Source organism: Vespa crabro, chromosome 5 (genome assembly GCF_910589235.1).
Source record: "Vespa crabro chromosome 5, iyVesCrab1.2, whole genome shotgun sequence".
Classification (NCBI taxonomy): Eukaryota; Metazoa; Arthropoda; class Insecta; order Hymenoptera; family Vespidae; genus Vespa; species Vespa crabro.
Genome location: NC_060959.1, coordinates 4212900 through 4233657, shown reverse-complemented (window position 1 = coordinate 4233657; position 20758 = coordinate 4212900). Strand labels below are relative to the sequence as shown.

Below are 20758 nucleotides of genomic sequence, written 5' to 3'. Positions count from 1 at the left end.
TAGTAGAGTTGATTAATATACGAAACGAACGATCTAATAAATTCAAATGATTTTGTTTTTTTTTGAAAAAATTAACCAATTGTGGAAATGACCTAAGTATATATATATATATATATATATATATATATATATATATATATATATATATATATGTATATATATATTCTTTTTTAAGTAATTATTATTGCAACATAGATAAAACTAATATTAAATGAGTATTTAACAAATTGAATTTTTTCTAAATTTTTTGCTTAAACCCTGTTTGTAGTTATTCAAAATAATCTCTTCGATTCTCGAAATCTATGTCGATGTTAGGTTTATTCAGCAGGTTTTCAATATGTGTCGCACATGTGAAGTAACGTCATCAACGAGTTTTGGATAAATAAGAAAATTCTTATCTGGTACGATCGTACGTTCCGTGAATATTGAAGCAGAAGTATGCATTCGCCGTATGTGTGCGAAAGACGTGCAACGAATTTACGAGTGTGTGAATACAATAGAAACACAGGTGCATCCACCTGATTGGAGTATCTTAATCAATTTTTTCAATCATTTATCTCACCAAAGGGAACAAAATGTGATTTGAATATTACATGACATTACGAAGGATTAAATGACAATATATAATAATTCTATCAGATTTTTTACGATGTTTCTTTTGCAGTTATAATCCTTGATCGATTCTATCATGAAATCGCGACAAACGACATACTTCGAACTTTTCGAAGCCCTTAGATTAGTTTTTCTCATCAGCTTTTTCTCTCTTTTTCTCTCTCTCTATCTCTATCACTCTTTGTCTTTTCTAATTAGATGTTTAAAAGGTAAAAGTGGGAAAGGATGACACGAAAAATCAAGAGATAAGGCACGCTCATTCTATCTTTACATGACCGTTTCGTGGCCATTCGCTCACGTTTGTAAGTGACACTAGCTACATATATTAACACTTGTTTACTTACATATGCACGTTTAATCCAGGTTTTTATCTCTTCTCCCCATCTGGTTACCACAGTGTCGATTATAATACTTGTAATTTTTTTTTTCTTTTTTTCTATCTTCCATACACCCATGTTAGTTTCTAATCGTCACTTTTATCTTTACCTTTCTTCCGTCCAACGTTTCGTTATCAGGCTTTTTCCCTCTGTTAAAATATTAATTTAAATATAAGTTATGTAACACGTATACGTATTTGTATTCCTTTTTTTTTTCTAAATCTTATTTCATGTTTTCTTCCGTCATAAAATTCAATCTTTCTTCATAATATTCGAAGGTGTCAACGTTTTCTTCTTGCATTATATCTTTCTATCGATAAAAGTTTTGTTTGTTTTATTACGTATTACAATTATTTTTGTATATGAGAAATATTGTGTTTATAAAGAGTTCATTTATTTATGTTTATTAACATACTTTTGTATAATGAATTTTCTACAGAAGTAAATGCATTGATACAAATCGTTTGTTATAAGATATAGACGTTTAATTCAAGAGAATATATATATTTATACACACATACACACATACACATATTATCTAATGCCTTTTTTTAATTTGTTATTAATCATGCTATTAATTTGTTCTTTGTTGGAAGGACTTAATATTTTACCAAGTGTTATTACCGAAAATCCAAAAATATCGGTATTTATTTCGGGATATTTTTTTATTACAAACATAGTTAGTTATGTAAGATCGAAATATATTTTTCTTTTTGAATAACTTAAAACAATAAAAATATATTTAATAAAAATCAACTTATATTTAGATTTTTGTTAATTCTAATTATTGATATATCATTTATTGTATATCCGATAAATTATATCTTAATGGGATTAGTAGATACATATTTTGAAGACGAGAATGATCTTTCATTAACTTATGACATTAACTTATATTGATAATACTGCTAAAGCAATTTTAGCTGGCGAATATAATTCTGGAAAAATCATTTTTCCTTTATTCGAGAATTTTAAAATGATTCTCTTTAGACCGTCTTTAGGACAGATTGAAAATGAAGAACCACCCCTTAGTGACATTTGCAAAGATAGGTTTCGTCGTGATGAAATGTTTCACGACAATGCGTTATTGCTCGAGGGATTAGACGAAACCACAGAATTTTTTGATCATAAGAATGAGAAAATTTTTCCAACGGTTCCAAGAATAAATTTAATTCATTGAATTTGTAAAAAAATGTATGTCGTAAAACGTAGGTTATTGTAATGGTAGCTTTATCATAAAACATTTGAGTCCTTGGTTTCGATCGAATATTACAAGTATACTTAATCAACTAACAAATTATATATTAATAATGGACGTAGAAAGGAATTATAACGTTTCGACAATTGCGAACATCGTATTATTTTTTATACGCGATATCACACTATACATATTATCAAAAAAATACTGGTAATTATTTTGATTAATATATTTGGTATTACAATGATTTCGACACTATATTGGTTTCGTTATAAATTTGTTAACACAATGTCGTAATGTCCTTATAAATATCTTGAAAATTGTAAAAAAATAAAATAGAAAAATCAAAAATAATTATTTGTAAATATCGGTAAAAATATCGTGTTATTTTCGGTACTACTCTCGTATTTTGGTTTCTATAACGGTAAAAGATATAATACCAATATTTCCTTTCTTTCTTTCTTTCTTTCTTTTTTATTTGCAGTAGAAGTCCCTGCTTGGCCGAGTTCTTATCTATAATTTTACACATATGTGATATCTTAAGAATATGTCCGGTCGAATTTTAGTACGGTCCTCTTAGGTGGACTCATTTCGAAGTTTTATCGCAAATCAAGGAAGTTGAAACAGAGACTTTGCTTGTCCTCTGTCTTGCTCCCATTCCTCTTTGTCTTATCATTCCTTTACCTCTTACCCTATCCAACTCACTCATCCATACCTGCGGACAAAATTTACGAGATTATAGTCGAACGAAGCTCGTCCCTTCGAGTAGCAAAAGACTACTTTTGGTCGTAATATCTTTTTGCTTTTCTTCGAACGAGCTAATCAATTCGGTAGGGTGCTTTTACGTTTCATGGAATCTTCAGTTTTTGTTGAACAGAATATTTTCAGGGAGTTTGTATAATAAATGATAAATATTATGTATTTATTTATTTCTTTTCTTTTATTTTATTAATAAACTATTTTTTCTTTATTCAAGAACAAAACTACCAACAATTATTCAGACACGTAGATATGTATATATTAATAAATTGATGATTATAATGAGGAAATATTTTGCATTTTGTATGTATTACAATAATCGATATAAAAATGAGAAGTATTTATTCCAATTGGTAATTTAAATTATAAAATATAAATAATTGGCCATTTTATTTTTTTTCGGTTTTGTTGTTGTAATAATGATTATTGATTAATGAAAGACAATTAATAACTTAAAAATATTTGATATACAAAAAAATAGTTGGTTATAAAATGTTTGTTCCGTATCTAAGTATATCTCATATACTCTATGTTAGATAAAAGCAGAACAAAAGAAAAAAAGGCATTTATAAAATTGTATGTTATATTTATTTAATATTATAGATAAATTTCTCATAATGTTTTGAGAAAATGTCCGATTAAAATAATTAATTTTAGGTTAATTAATTTGTATTATTGATTAACGCATCATTTTGTTAATATCAATAGATTAATATCAATATAGAAACAGATTTTAAATATTAAACGATGTTTCAATGCATAATTTTCGTATAATTATATTATATACAAATATATAACGATTTATTCTTTTGTCATTTTAATGTAAAGTATTATTTTAACATTTTCCTAATATTATCTAATATTATCGAATATCTTTTTAATTATTTCTAATATCCATTACATCTTATTAAATTTCAAGGTAAACACAAAAATATCAGAGTTACAGAATAACGTCGGAAAATTTATTTTAATCACATATAACATAAGTTCTACATTATAGACTGTGCATATACATATGTAATTACGTATTACACACACATATATACATATATACACGACGATTGTTATATCACAGGTTAGATGATTAAATTCACAAGTTTCCTTTTTTTTGTTTTTCTTTTTTTTTTTTCTTTTCAAGTTTTCCATGCATACCCAACGTACCATAACTACGGACAATGGACTTAACATTTAACATACAACCAGTCGCAGAAACGTTTGAAAGCAAACGAGTCGATGAAAGAAAATGAAGCGTTAAATTGACTCGAGACACCCTATATACATATGTATATATAGTACATACATAGAAACTCGGATAGGCCGTCGATATCGTACGACCTTGCGGCATCGACCATTCTCCCATTTTCCTCTTACCTTTCTGCACACGAACAACGGTATCCTTTCATTCGCGAAAATCTCTTTCTCTATCTTTCTCTTTTTTTTTCTTCCTTTCTTTCTTTCAATTATTCGAAATTCTCGTCTCGAGAACGGTACGTTTCGATTATTTGTAAAAGAAAAAATCTTGTACTTATATCAAAGAGAATTATAATTTTTTATCTTATATCCAATAATTTATTCCATCATTAGCATATGTGTATGTGTTTGTGTGTAAATTTGTCATTTATAGTAATGAAAAATAAACAATAGTTAATTATTAATTTTTAGTTAATTTTATGGTTAATTATTATTTTTTAGTTAATTTTTCTTTTTTTAATTATTTTTATTGTTCATTTTTTACTTGTTAAAATGTATTGCAATACAGTTAAATGTCGTCGATGCTATTTACATTTCTCAAAATTTTTTTTCGTGTGTATATATACATACACACATACACACATATATACTCTACATGTATATGTATCTGTAGATGCGTACGTTTATGTGAAAAAAAAAGAAGATAAACATTAATTCTTACATTGCTAAATATTAGCTCGGTGTTAATATTTTTTTTTCGATCGTATTTCTTTTATATATAATATATATATATATATATATATATATATATATATATATATGATGTTATTTATTTTTTTGTTCTTTTTTTTTGTTTTTTTTTTTGTACATATATATACATATGTATATATATCTATTTATAAAGTTTCAACAACTCGAATATTTATCTTTTAGTATTTCGAAAAAAAAAAAAAACAAAATTTGAAGTATGTACCTACTACTCTCGTAGAGGAGTATTCGAAATTTTCTCTTTGCGAAAAATATTCATTTTTTTTTCTTTTTTGTTTCCTCCTCCTCACGAATTCTGCGTAACAATCCGAAAACTTCAAATATTTCGAGCCGAACATATAAATTTTATCTTTTTAATACTTGTAATCAAAATTTTTTATCCTTTTGTTTTGATTTTTTTATTTTTCCTATCTCAATTTACAAGAGAACACTTTATTTAATGGCGACACGATCAGAAATAATATACCAGAAAAAGAAATAGCGAGAAAGCAATGTTATTCTTAAGAAAAAAAAGAAAAAAAATGAGATGCCTTTTTCAACTATTCTATACATAAAGTATAATAATAGAATAAAAAAATAAAAAAAAATAAAGATACAAACAGAAAAAAAATCAAATCAGAAATAAAGTATATAAAAGAGAAGATATATACAAGTAATTTAAGAGTATATCGACGAAAATAAAATAAAAAGATTCGATATATTTTATCGAATTAGTCATAATCAAACGGATAAGTCAAAAAAATAATTAAGAAATAAAAAAAAAAAGAAATTAACCATAAGTTATATATTAAATATGAGTCAAGTAATTGATGTGTACTATTTTGATAAAAATGAAACGAAATAATTCGGAATATTTATAATTAAACCAATTAAAATCCAATAGATAAATTAGAAAAAAATGATGACATGTATAACAAATGATGATATGTATAACAAAGAAAAAGAAAAAAGAAAAAACAAAAAAGATAACTTAATAAATGATATAGCCAAATAATTAACACGTATGATAGATACATATTTCGAATGAAAAATGATACGAAATTAATTTGACATATATATTTCAAAAAACGAGCTAATTTCTAATGTGGAATAAATTTGAGAAATTAAATAAAATCAAAGAAAAAAAACAAAAAAGGGAAAAAACAGAAGAAAAAAAAGAAGGAGAAGAAAAAAGTAAGTAAATAAGAATTTAGACAAAATAAATAGGAAAAAAATCTCTTACGAGTTAACAACATTTGCCAATATACGTTTAATGCTAACAAGAATACGTGTACAAAGTGAAAGACAGAGATATACATTCGGCTAGAGAGTAAAGAGATAGATAGAAAGACAGACAGGGAGAAAGAGAGAGAGAGAGAGAGAGAGAGAGAGAGAGAGAGAGAGAGAGAGAGAAGAGAAAGAGTTGACTACAATACTTCGTATGTATGTATATATGGATACGTGTGTGCGCGCTCGCGCGCACTAGATATCGCAAGAGGATGAAGTATCTACGTCGTCGGGGTGGTTACGGTGCCGACGAGGGTGGCTAGATGGCGACATCGAGGGGAGACTCGTACGGATACGAGGGAGGTTGAGAGGTAGAGAAGTTGGGTGAAAGAGGAGAAGAGGTGGTGGTGGGTCGAGAGGGTGCGCGCTTCCGTTCAACTATGAACATCGGTGAAACGTCAGTTACCTCGCGACGATCCCTCCGTGAGGGTTTAATACGTTCGAGTTATTTCGTGTTACCACAATAACCGGACTTTGTTCTACTTGTTTCTGCAATTTCATTCTCGAGTACGTTTTCTATCTTTCTCTCTCTCTCTCTCTCTCTCTCTCTCTCTCTCTCTCTCTCTCTTTCTCTCTCTCTCTGTCTGTCTGTCTGTCTCTTTTATCATCTCTATCTCTTTATGTCTTTTTATAATTTATCTTTAACTTACTCTCTATTTATAATTTATCTTTATCTTCATTTCTATCCCACTCTCTCTCTCTCTCTCTCTCTCTCTCTCTCTCTCTCTCTCTCTCTCTTTCTTTTTTTTCTTTATTTTTATCCTTGTCCTTTTCTTTCCGTCTTGATCTCTTGCTCTTGATCTTTGTTTGTCTCTCTTTATCTTTATCTTTACTACTAACTCTCTCTCTCTCTCTCTCTCTCTCTCTCTCTCTCTCTCTCTCTCTCTCTCTCTCTCTCTATCTCTATCTCTCTTTTTCTCTCTCTCTCTCTCGTCTCAGAAACATCATTTATATTCGATTTCTTTATTTCATAATTTCTTCACTTCTTTTAATCTAATATATTTCTTTGTTAAATTTCATTGAATTTCCGTGAAATCTGTTTATTTATTTTATGTTTCAAGTTACGGAACATCATCATTCAACGGAATCATATGTTTATTTTTCCCTCAGAATAATTCGTATACATAACGATAGTGCTTCTCGGTAAGTGTCCGACGATCAGAAGAAAAGGGAAACGTCATATCTCTTTTCTTCAGTGTCACGATGTGTGTGTTGTTAACTTTGTTATTATTGTTGTTGACATTGATGTTAATGTTGTATCTATTTTGTGTGATTGTGTGATTCTGACGACGATGTGACGTTTTTTCACTTTTTCTATTTCTCTCTCTTTCTCCCTCTTTCTCTTTATCTCATTATCTCTTTGTCTCTCTCTCTCTCTCTCTCTCTCTTTCTCTCTCTCTCTCTCTCTCTGTTTCTCCAATATTAAATCGTTTTATCGTAATCGTAGTCGATAGAGAATGATGATCGTCGTTTAAAATGATGCTTCTTCATCGACTTCGAGAATTCGTATAATCGAGACTATCATGCTAGTTAGAATTTAAGATGTTGATTCTGAGCTGATAAGTTTGGTATTAACTTTATTAGATCATGAGGCTATTTCTGAAGAGTACGACTAATTATATGACATTCCAAGATTTATATTGATTGCTATGGGTTTTTTTTTCTTTTTTCTTCTTTTCTTTTTTGTTGAAATTAATGTTACTTGCATAATGAAATCGATGATATCTTAATTTGTTATTATAGTAACGATATCTCCGTAATTTTTTTTTTTTTTTTTTTTTAACTCGAGGATATATAATTGACGATAAGTTCAATAATTAAAAGATAATTTAAATATATAAGTGATTATATGTGTGTGTGTGTGTGCGTGTGTGTACGTATGTATGTATATACGTATATTTGTATGTATGTATGTGTTGTTAATTGGACGAACTCTTATATATACTTAATTATATATTACACATTAAGATAAAGATACATGGAACACATTTTTTTCGATTAATCGAATGATCGCTTCTCTCTCTCTCTCTCTCTCTCTCTCTCTTCCCTTTTAATTTCTTTTGTAATCCCGATTATCTTATAACGCGTGTTGCATACATAATTCGTGTTTGTTAAAGGTGATTATTTAGATGTACCTCGATTAAATAGACATTAACTTACGGTACGATGGTCGGTACGATAAAAACGATTTCCACGTCGCACTGCTACCAATTATGACGTCTGTGATAATTATCGTTGTTTCCACGAGGGAGAGTATGCCCTTATTAACTTGTGTAAAACGTCGAGATTATTTAAGTTTAACATATTCACATGTTTGGGTATTTCCATTTCTATTTGCCTGAAGGATAGAATATAATAGTTTCTTTTTTTTTGTTGTCTTTTTTTTTGCCTCAAGTCATCGGATCATAAATCTTACAAATAATGTTTCGTTTTCTCTCTCTCTCTCTCTCTCTCTCTCTCTCTTTTTCTCTATCTATCTATCTATCTATCTTTTATAATTTTCTAATTTACGTTGGAGATTAGCGCCAAGTGCACATTTCTATCGAATTATCTCTATATTCGACTCGCTATTGTGCCTTCAATCTTCCTAATGGTTCGTTTAATGCAAGTTTCATACTAACGATGTAAGTTTCATTGGAATTAACACAAGGAACGTCTAAATGTTTTGTTTCTAATGGGATCTATGTTTCCTGAATCTATATAGATTTGATTTGGCATGATGTTGTGTTGCTTTATAAAATAAAAAAAAATAAAAAATTATAAAAAGAAAATAATAAAAATATAAATTGTTAAAAATTTATCAATTTTGATTTCTTTTTCTTTTTTATTTAAAATTGCATTCCATTCATTCATTTGTTGCTTAGATACTTTTTTTTAGAAAAATTTTTTGAGAGAAAGAGAGAAAGAATGAGAAATAAAGATAGACAAAGAGAAAGGAAAAGAAAGAGAAAGAGAGAGAGAGAGAAAGAGAGAGAGAGAGAGAGAAAATGTTGTTGCATAAATTATACTATGTTTGCATAGTGTTGGATTTTTGTCACGTAGAAAAATGTATATGAGAAGGAAGAAGTTTTATACCTAGATCCTGCGAATTATTATATCAGATGTATTGTTATTGTCACGAGTTCTATCTTTTTGAACGGTAACTTTGAAAAACTTACTATTCGAAAATAGAGTTTGTTTTCTTCTTTATTTCTTTATCGCAAAGATATGAAATTGTGAGTCGAACGTGCCGATGGTCTAAAAAGAACATGTCTTTCATGTACACGTACGAACACGTAAATATATAAATAATAATGTAAGAAAGAGTTAGGTGAAATCGATAGAAATCATATACATATATATCATACGATCATATTTTATTCATATCTGAAAATGATATACAATTATATATAATTATATATGAACTAAAGAAAAATGAGTAAGTAGATTTATTAAAGTGTTTGTATCGTGGGATAACAATATTATTTTTTCATAAAATTTTCAAATGTTAATAATAATAATACAATAATAGATAATAGATATATAGATTTATTAATACTTTCCATCATGAAATGACAATACTATTTATTTAATTTTATATATATATATATATATATATATATATATATATCTGATCTGACATTTCAATTAATAAAATGAATCAGTAGAATATAATATTATTGAAAAATTGCTTTGAAAGAGATACGGTTGGGGAGACTTAAGTATATAACTAACGTATTTCGATATTTTATATTTCTATGTGTACTTACGTGCATATACGTATACGTAAGATAAAAAATAAAAAAGATTAAATCAAAGTTCATCGAGATCAAATTTAAGAAAATATTATAGAATTATAGTAAAAATGATTAATATATTTATATAATTTATGTAGGAATTAATAATAATTTATCTATCGTAAACTTGTAAATAAAAACAAAAAAATTTTTATTCGCGATGAATATTTTATATAGAAAAAGAAAAGAGATAAAAACAATCTCAATCAAAAAGAATGATTTACGTCGATCGGCATGAGATAAGAAAAGATATAAATCAAACGTCCGTAATTATTCCGTTCGATAGTTTATTTTTTTTTTTTTATTTTTTTCTTTTTCTTCCTCCATCTCTCTTCAGCCAATGTAAAGAAAAAGAATAAATACTTATAAGCGATATAAGGAATCAAAAGTAATCGTCGGATTTTTAATCTCATCGACATTTGCCAATTCGCGTCATATCCTTGTATTTGAGAATTATAGAAAAGGAAAATATAAATTCGATTTCAATTAGATCGAGCTTAAATCAACCAAGAAGAATAGTTGTTGCTCTTAAAAAAATTTGTTCCTAGAGAGTGTGTTCACATAAATTTAATCCTCGCTGGATATCTACAACGTTAAGCTGACTTTTATTCGATTACAAACGATTCGATTCGATTCGATTTGTGTGAAATTCGAAATCAAATTGATCAAAGTGAAATCCGAAGACGAAATCGTTCGAATTTTATCAATCGATATCACACGTCACGTGTGTATAGGTGCACGTTCTTGTCAATGATATTTTTATTTTCCTTTTTTACTATACCTTTTTGTTTTTGATTTTGTTTTTGTTTTCTATTCCACAGTACTTTTTATCTTTATCTCGACGACTTTTATTAATAATCTTCCATAGATATAACCCATTCAGATTTTCTATTTTATTTTTTGTGAAAACAAAATCACGAACAATACAGCTGAAACGTTATCGAAATAAAAATATCGAAAAGAACTTTCGTATCGGATTCGTTAAAATTTCTTCTCTTTCTCTCTCTCTCTCTCTCTCTCTTTCTCTTTCTCTTACTCTCTTTCTCTTACTCTCTCTCTCTTTCTCTTTCTTTTACTTTTTTTTTTCTTTCTATTCTCTTTCAGAAAAATAAACGTTCGTGTACGCACGAGAAGTTTAGTTATATTTTTGTTCCAACTTTTATCTTATTATCGCCGGATGTTGAAAGTTGAAACCCGTATAACCTACGTTTGTTCAGCTTCGTAACGAAAGAACGGCCATGTATGTATGTAGAGATTTATTTCGGAAAGCTGGTATTTACGTAGCCATTTGCATCCGTTCGCGATTCTAAAATAATCCATAACGCGGCGATTCGATTTGCAACGAATTGAGAGATCGAACGGCTCCCACGGCGACGTTTAAATATTTTCTTGGTCGGAGATATTTCGAATATCGTTATTCAATTCTTCATGCGATGATATGATCGAAAGAGTAATGAAAAAAAAAAGAAAATAAAAAGAAAAATAAAAGAGGAGAAAAAATATCCTAATTATTGAAAAAAATGAGATATTAATAGTTAATATTTATTATTAATAAAAAATACGAAAGTTTATATAGTATATAATATATATATATAATGATTAACAATAATTATAAATATTTTGGAATAAACATTTTGAAAATAAATAATTAATTTCTTGTTATTCAAAATTAATGCAGATTGAATCGAAATTATTTATTCGAATTTCGATATGCCAAAGTTAAAAGTATAATAATAATTCGTTTGTATTATTGAAATTTTAAAATAAATAATACCAATATTACTTATTTACATATAAAATATTGAAAATGTCGACAATACTTATTGATTTACCAAATACTATAACTACATCGGAATTCTCGGTAAAAAATAATGAAAATTATGTTATTATATATATATGATCAACGTAATATTATACTATCTCAATTTTTATGAAAAAATATCAACGTTGTTTATGTAATTATAAAATATAAAAAATTCTAACATTACATGAATTTCATCCAATATATTATGCCATTGGTAAATATTATTGAAAAATTTTCATTAGAAAGTACGATTGTTATTTATGTAGCTATAAAGTACAAATAATTCTGGTATTATTAATTAACCAACTCAATATAATAATATTGAAATTTTCATAAAAAAAAAAAAGAAAGAAAAATAATGCATCGTTTATGTAGCAATAAAATACAGATAATTCTGATATTAATTAAGTATTCGGATATTATGTATGAATGTTATATATTATTAAAAATGTTATCGTTATATGTTACTAATATAACATTATTTATATATTTATATAATACAAAAAAATTCTTACATTGGTAGTTACATTTAGTATTATACTATCGGCATACATCTGCTATTCAAATTTTTATATGTATAAAAAAGAAAAAATGAAGTACAAGAATAAAGTATTATTTATACATTTATAATACAAAAAAGAAAAACCAGAAAAAATTCCGATATTATTTCTTATCGATGTCAATGTCAGCCATTAGGTATATTTCAATCAAATTATCGTATCACTGACAGATTATGAGACCAATCTTGAAAAGATCGAGAAGAAACGGAACCCCTTGATAACTCGTCGTTCGTTGTTGAGAATGAAAGAGAGAAAAAAGAGAGAGAGAGAGAGAGAGAGAGAGAGAGAGAGAGAGAGAGAGAGAGAGAGAGAAATACATACATATATACATCTATAATCGAGAGAGAAGAACGACCTGTATGCCGATGGAAACAGCCGGTTGATGCTGTCGAAGAGATTGAGGATGTTGAGGATGAGGGTGAGGATGAGAGTGAAAGAGAGGGAAAGTAGGAAGCTGGAGAAAGGAGAAGAGAAGCTTTATCGCTTTTCAATCCACTGCGGGTTAAGTGCGTTGGGAAAGCTCTCTCTCTTTCTCTCTCTCTCTCTCTCTCTTTTCGAATGCTCTCAGCCGTTGGATATCTGCCAACGCTGGGGATAATAACCTTCACCTTCGTGTGCCCGAGCCCGAGCCCAAGCCTCGACCCGAGCACTTTGCATTAACGTCGAATTAAAACGATCGTTCGTCTCCTTTTCCTTTTTCCTCTTTCCTCTTACCTTTTACCTACCTACTCTATCTATCTTAGCCGACTCTTTACCCCTCAGCCTATGTCTTAAACCCTCAATATGCTTCCTTTGGCCTTTCTATCTGTTTCTTTCTTTTCACTTTTCAAAACTCCTCGACGGCATTACCATCGAATTCTCCTTTTAAGCGGGTTTGAACGTAGGTAGTTAAAAAAGAAAAGGAAAGAAAATAAAAATTGATTTAAAGAAAAGAAAAATAATATTTTTATTCGACGATATTATTCGTTTCATTTAAATATGTTCTCGTAAAATTTTATGAAACAATTTTCTTCTTCCCGTTCAATCTCTTTTACTTGCACATTGAAAACAAAGAAAAAAAGAAAAAAGAATGGAAAAAGAACAAATTTACGAAGTTAAAGCCATTTGAGATTGGTCCTAACGAGTTTGAGATTACATGTCTATGTAATAAGGGAAAGATTTTTTTTTTATTTATAGAGATAGTTTTCTTTTTTTTTTTTTCTTTAATGCCATAACATATCGTTATAGAGAGGGTTGAATAAATTACAAATTATTTTGAAATATTTTTATATAATTTTTTTTTCTTTGTTTTTTTTTTATATGTCTAAATAAAACGATAAAATGATCGACTTTTTTTTCAATTATTAAAAGTAATATAATATTGAGGATTTAACGTGCTCTAATGAGCTATTGAGATTTCAAAAATAATAAAAATCAAAGTCCATTGATGATCGTATAAAGTCTTCTTTCGAAATCCGTCCATTGTGTTCGAGTTAATGGATTTTTATTCGCATCCGTTAAAATTGTTCGACGACGCGAATTTTCGTGCTCTCGTTCGGGGTGATTCGTTTACTCGATTATCGCGATTAACGTCGTTACGCTTACGCGCGGATTAACCCTCCTCCAACCCCGCTCCTTCCAAAATTTCCCGTCATCATGATTTACGCATGTACGGCAATGTTCACAAAAAGTTTTCGACAAAATCGTATTTCTCTTTGCATACTTGCATCGGTATTTTCTTCGTTTTTTGTTTTTGTCGTTCTTTTTTTTTCCTATTTAAATATCAACGTTATGTTTTCCTATCGTAACAAATATTTTACCAAGGGAAAGGAATTTTATCCCAGGAAAAATATTAATAAAAAAAAAATAATATTAATAATAATAATAATAATAATAATAATCATAAAATAATAATATAAATATAATAATAATAGTGAGAGTGTGTAAGAGTAATATATAATAATCAATTGTAGATATATTCTTAAAGTTAAATAAGTATTTCTTCTATTAACGTTAATATCTATGCGTCTTATTATTCATGATAAGTTTTGAAGAGACAAAAAACGTAACTACGATAACGTACTACATAACAAGAATTTCGTTTATATTTCGATTCATTTTTTTTTCTTTTTTATTTAATTTATATAAAATAATATTATAGTAGTAATAATAATACAATATTAATATCAATATTAATATTATATTGATATTTAATGAATACAAAAAATTATTACAGTAAAAAATGTTATATTTAAAGTTATAACATTAATATTATAATATTATATAACAAAATACTTATAATATTACTATATTTGAATAACATTATTTATTTAATATAAATATTCCTTTAGAATAGATATTTTATATTTTATTCCGATTGTATAACATGTATATAATGTTAATACTGTATTAGATAAAAATCCATTAGAATTTATATATTTTTTCTAAATATTTAATTAACTTTCTGTCTTCTTGCAGATGAGTAGGTATTAATAAAAAAAGAAAAAAGACGAAATTTCGAAAAATTCATATAATAGAATAATCTTTTTGTAATATTCACTCTCAATAATTTTACATTACATAAATTTTATCTTTATGGTCACATGATTACGCTGAAAATCATTAATAATAATAAAAAAAAAGAAAGAGAGAGAGAGAGAGAGAAAGAGAGAAAGAGAAAGAGAAATCATTAGCTTTAATCAATCTCGACGAGCATCGTAATTATAATTTCTCTTTGGAAAAAAAAAAGATTAACAAAACCGTAATACCTTTTAGCCAGGATAAAAGGTGAAAGGTCTATTTTGGAAAATGTTCGTTGTTCGTTAATGGAGCATCGGTAGGAGTTGGGGATGAGAGAGTTTGTGGAAGGAAAGAGGTGGGAGGACAAGAACAAAACGATTAAAATATTTCTTCTCGCTCGGAAATAAACGAATGACAATGCGGAAGATCATTTGTCAATATCCGATGACGCTTAGGCTCGTGATTAATTTTATGCAGATGTTTCCACGAACAAAAATGAAAAGTACAAAATTCCCCTTAGATTACCAGCTATTTATCATGGATTATTGTAAATGGATTATTGAATCTATTTTTCATTCGCAAAAATTATCCTTTTTTTCTTTTTTTTTTCCAAGTGTCCGTGAAGAACGTTATTTATCTATTATTATCGAGTGCGATTAATTATGATTTTTGGACTATATATGTGATTATATATTCTCTCGCCTGGTTATACACTTTTATGTATTTTTTTTTACAAATATTCGTTTTTTTTTTCTTTGTTTATTTGGCTCTTCTTTTTGTTTCGTTGTTCTTATCTTTTTTTTTTCTTTTTTCTTTCTTTTCTAATATTTTTTGTACTTCCTTTTATAAAATTCAGAATTTTCCAATAACTATTTAATTATATTAATTACATAAATAGAAGTAAATCAAAGTTGTCTTATTTGTTCGTAATATTATTTTACTCGAGCGGATTTGTAATTTAACCATCTTTGTATATATTTATATGGTTAAATTACATATTTTCTTTTTTTCATGAAAAAATTATTGTGAAACTTAAAATATAAATGTATTTTATAATCAGTAAACATTAATTAAAGTATATAAATCAATAATTAATTTTTTGTAACGAAAAATATTAATTAAGATTTAAAAAGTAGATGTATGTATATATATTTCTTACTATATATATATATATATATATATACATTTTTCAGAATAATGATATGAATTAATATAATATATACAAAAATGATTTATATAAATAAAGTAAATATAAAATATAATAATAATGATAATAATAAAAATCATAATAATAATAATATAAATTTTTAAATAATAACAAATTTCCAACGATAATATATTATAAATTATTATTCGAAATATCTCTTATCTTGAAAATGCTTTTCAATGTAATACAGGTTAGATTATCATGACGTCATTTTCAAAGATTTTTGAAAGTAAGGGTATAATATATATATATATATATATATATATATATATATATATATATATATATATATATATATATAAGACTGTTCTTGTCTGCGAAGTGTCTTATCAAGGATGTACGGAGTTTTAATTGCTCGACGTCAAACTCGATATCCGGTTAAGCGCTCTAATAGGGTAGCTCGCGAGTAAAGGTTTAATTCTGATGAATCGAGAAGTATTTCTAAAATTGTAGCTTTATTTGAAAGTGAGCATTACTTGGAATCTTTCATTTTGAATCTTTCATTTTGAATTACTCCTCATGTTAGATCATTCAATCGTATAATGCGAATTATCTTTGGAATGAAAATTGAAATATCAAAAATTGAAGAATATTCTTCGAATACTTTTTATAGTCGCATTAAATTCGATATTTATCATAAAAATATTTTCTTACAATTTTTCTTTCTCAAAATAATTATAAAATAAACTTTGATTATAAGAAAAAGTAACGAAAAAAATATACGTAAAATTCTTCTTTAAATTCATTTTTTAAACAAATATATTCACATTATTTTCAAAGAAAATTTTCACTTTTCAAGTCTTGAAAACATATTGTTGGTATATTAGGAATCCGTTCTCATAAGTTTATATTTAGTTAGATATATGTTTGATAAGTAACGAGAGTTGGTAATCTAGACGATATTCGAATATCGAAGTCTCTTTAAAATCGTTAGTCGATCGGAAGATAAGTAACTTAAACATGTGCTTATCTCATAGTAACATTAAACTCGGTTTAAGTAATATCGTGGCAAAAATGATATAAATTTAATGAGATTTTAATTGAATATTTGTTTGCTTTATGAATTGTCTTTATTATTATCTTTTTTTTCTTTTTTTATTCATTTATACTTAGTAAAATTAAATAAAAAAGTACTTCTCTGTTGAACTTTAATGTCGTTCTACATTGATAGTACAATTCCTTTTATTCACTTTAGTCATAACTATATATTATATCGTAGGGAAAATATTCGAAATTGATGAGTTTGATAACAATGTCCGCTTTTTATTTTTTATTCGAAAAATTAAAAAAAAAAAGTAAAGCAAAATAAATACTTATCTCCCTACGAAATCGTTTTATTTGCAAACTATGTAAAAACATATACACATACATATAACATATGAAATTTATTAAACATCGTTGTTCCATATCGTAAGTACTTGAAAACTCCATCATTGTTGTTCTCATTTTAGTGATATTGTGAAGGAGAATGTCAAAAATTGATACAAATTTAATAAGGTATCTTGCTTTTTGAATTACTTTTTTCTTTTTTTCTCTGTTTTTAATTTTTGATTCGACAAATTAAACAAAAAGTAGGACGGTAGATCGGGGACAGGTTAATATGTTTTACAGTTTTTCATCTCTGCAATTTTTCTTTGAATTAATTAATTAATAAAAACAATATGCTTAAATATACCTATGGCTTCTTCACTTTATGCGTCATCGTTAGGGAAACTTGTGAGACAATACATGAAAAATAAATCAGAAAATCTTTATTTCATGAAATCAAAATGTATCAATTTATCCCATGTTGATTTTATCTTCAGTCGTTTCATTTGCAAACTGCGTACTATATATGTATACATATAACACATGAATTATATATATATGGCACACGTATACAGTCTATTAAGTATTTGCGTTTCTCGTCCTATGTCGATACTACAATTCGTATCGTATCAATCGATACAAGAAGATGATAATAATACAGGACACAAGAGCGAGTGAGCAAGATAGATAGATAGACAGAGACAAAGAGAGAGAGAGAGAGAGAGAGAGAGAGAGAGAGAGAGAGGACATCGTTTGATAAGGATATTCATTAACGTGTCCCACTTTTTTTCTCGAACTACTGTTGCCTCCTTTTTTCTTCCTTTTCTTTCTTTTCTTTCTTTCGTTCTTTCTTTCTGTTTTTTCTTTTTTTTTTTTTCGGGCCAATGAAACGAACGTCGCACGTGCCATAACCGAAGAATTTGAGGTCAGCTCAGGTATCAAATATGGGCCACTATCAACCGAAATAGCATTTTAGATTTTCTCAAAGCTATTTTGTTAGATTTAGGTCGAACGTGAATCGAAACTGAATCAAAGTATGTATGTTCCAATGACTGTCGCATAGATCGTTTGCAGAATTTTTTAAATGTATATCTATACATACATATATACATACATTTAAAATATATAGTTCTATGTAGTTTTGCATATACTTAGCACATTATTAAAATCTTAACGTATTGTTATTAATGAAATCAAAATTATTTAATATAATAGATTACATTATATAATAAATTACAGAGTTGGCACGTGTGTGTGTGTGTGCGTGTGTGTGTATGTATGTATGTATGTATGTGTGTGTGTATGTATGTATGTGTGTGTATGTATGTATGTGTGTGTGTGTATATATATGCATGTCTATAGATGGGATAATAACTTTGGTCATCTTCAATATTTCCGTACTTCTTAAAGAAATGGCAAAACTTAGTTAACAAAAGTTAATGACACCTGAAGGTCAACTATGTTTCTTTAAATGGATTCATACGTTCTTAATTGCATTGACCGATGTTGCTCGATATTGTCTAAGAAATAGTATTAATCTATTTATATCGAAAAATTATTATTTTAGAAGACATTTATAAGCGTCTACGCTTACTTTGTGCGAACTTAGTTTATTCGTTTCAAGTCTCTACGATATTTATTTACGAAAATATTCTGAGTTAAATGGAAAATATGCTAAAAAAATTAATATGTTTATTAATTATTTATTAATTTATGCAACTTTATAAATCAATCGTAATCTGTATTCTTTTTTTCTAGCAAAATAAGACGGTTCAGGTCCGTAAGAATTTGTTTATAAAAATTATTTATAACAAATTGTTAATTAATTATTAACAGTAAATTGAAAAAATAAAGAAAACTTCGCCCTTTAAAATGGCGTTCGAATCATGTCTCTACGATATTTAGTTCCGGAGATATTCTCATGTAAGTCGAATACATTTACATTGGCCCACTGAGTATATAATTTCATTCAAATTAGCTCGATGACATACTGACCTACATAAATTCCGAGAATTTACGCGAACCTATTACTACTATTACTATGAACAGCTGTTTTATACGAATTATGAATGAAAATCTTTTGAAGACGATATCTTCGGAACGAAAAATCATAGAGATTTGATACATAAACCGTTTTCAAGCGTTTTTTTCAACTATTTTTGATTTATTTATATATGTAATTTTTAATTTTATTATATATGTTTGCAAAATTTTTATTTTGTTATTTTTGATTTTATTATATATATATATATATATATATATATATATATATATAATATATTGTAATATATATAATATATTGTAACAAATATTTATTACATATATATATATATATATATATATATATATATATATGTAACAAATACATTACTACAATAAAATCATTTGAATTTTTAATAATTATAATAATGTAAATTTTTTATTTTGTTTATTTAAAATAAAGAATAGGATATCCGTTAATAGCCAATGATATACGGAATCGAAAAACTTTTTTTTAATTTATTATTACTATTTACTTATTACTAAGTTTACTTAATTTTAGTACTTCTCTTTACATTTTTTTTTAGCAATATTTAAATTAAAATATGTCTTAAATTAATTATATACGTGAGTTAATACATTTTCATGTTGAGTTGCATCGATCAATGTAATCCGAAACGTATGATTTCATTCAAGAAAACACAATTGACCTTCATTTGTCTTTAGCCTGTCCATCTATGAAAAATTTATTACTGCCATATTATGGTCTCTTCCGTATCGTACGACTTTGTAAACAAAGTTTCCCATATCTGTAAAAAGAAATGGGATATTTAAGGCTAATAAAGTTATTGCCTCATCCTGTGTAAAAGAATTATATATATAAATAATTCTTTTTTCTTGTTTTTTTTTTTTTTTTATATATACATCTACATATTTATAATATTATTCAATTATGCGTAATTAATCATATTAAAATATATAGATACATTTTAATTGTTTTAAATGAATAATATAAAATTTGTTTTGCGTATCCTCGATTTTAATATCTCAAATCGTTATTTTATTACGAATTAGAAAAAAGAGAAATATTAATTGTAACAGTAAACGCAATAGATATTTTATTATTTTCTTTTTGTTTTTTTTTTGTTCTTTTTTTGTTTTATATTATTTGTATATCTAAATAATCGAATAGTTACGTGTAATCGTATTAAAATATGTATAGAGGAGCATTGAAATATATTCAAAAAATAAATATATATAAAATTTGTTTGAAATTTAAATTGCGATTAATTATAATCGGCTAATCAATATATTCTTTCTTGATATGAAACACGATATATATCGTGATTTGTATACTACGTATATCTCTATAAGCTTTAAGATTAAATGTATTATTTAACTAATTTAATTATACACGTTCAATCATTTTTTTTCTATTTTTTTTTTTTTTTTA

General features: G+C 26.8%; 2 protein-coding genes across 4 annotated transcripts in view; one reads left to right on the top strand and one right to left on the bottom strand.

The window, feature by feature from the left end:
- Nucleotides 1-20758, top strand: part of LOC124424138 (TLD domain-containing protein 2) — a 226875-nt gene that overhangs the window by 5925 nt on the left and 200192 nt on the right. Inside the window, exons 1-2 of one of the 3 annotated variants that reach the window (XM_046962751.1) lie at nucleotides 6557-6678; nucleotides 7233-7314. The exons of the other annotated variants lie outside the window; for them this stretch is intronic. The gene's annotated coding sequence lies outside the window, so the exon portion shown is untranslated. Of the gene's footprint in view, nucleotides 1-6556; nucleotides 6679-7232; nucleotides 7315-20758 lie in introns of those variants that run through there. 3 annotated transcript variants of the gene reach the window in all.
- LOC124424154 (cilia- and flagella-associated protein 36) overlaps nucleotides 1-20758 on the bottom strand; it is a 118017-nt gene that overhangs the window by 12633 nt on the left and 84626 nt on the right. The window lies entirely within an intron of this gene.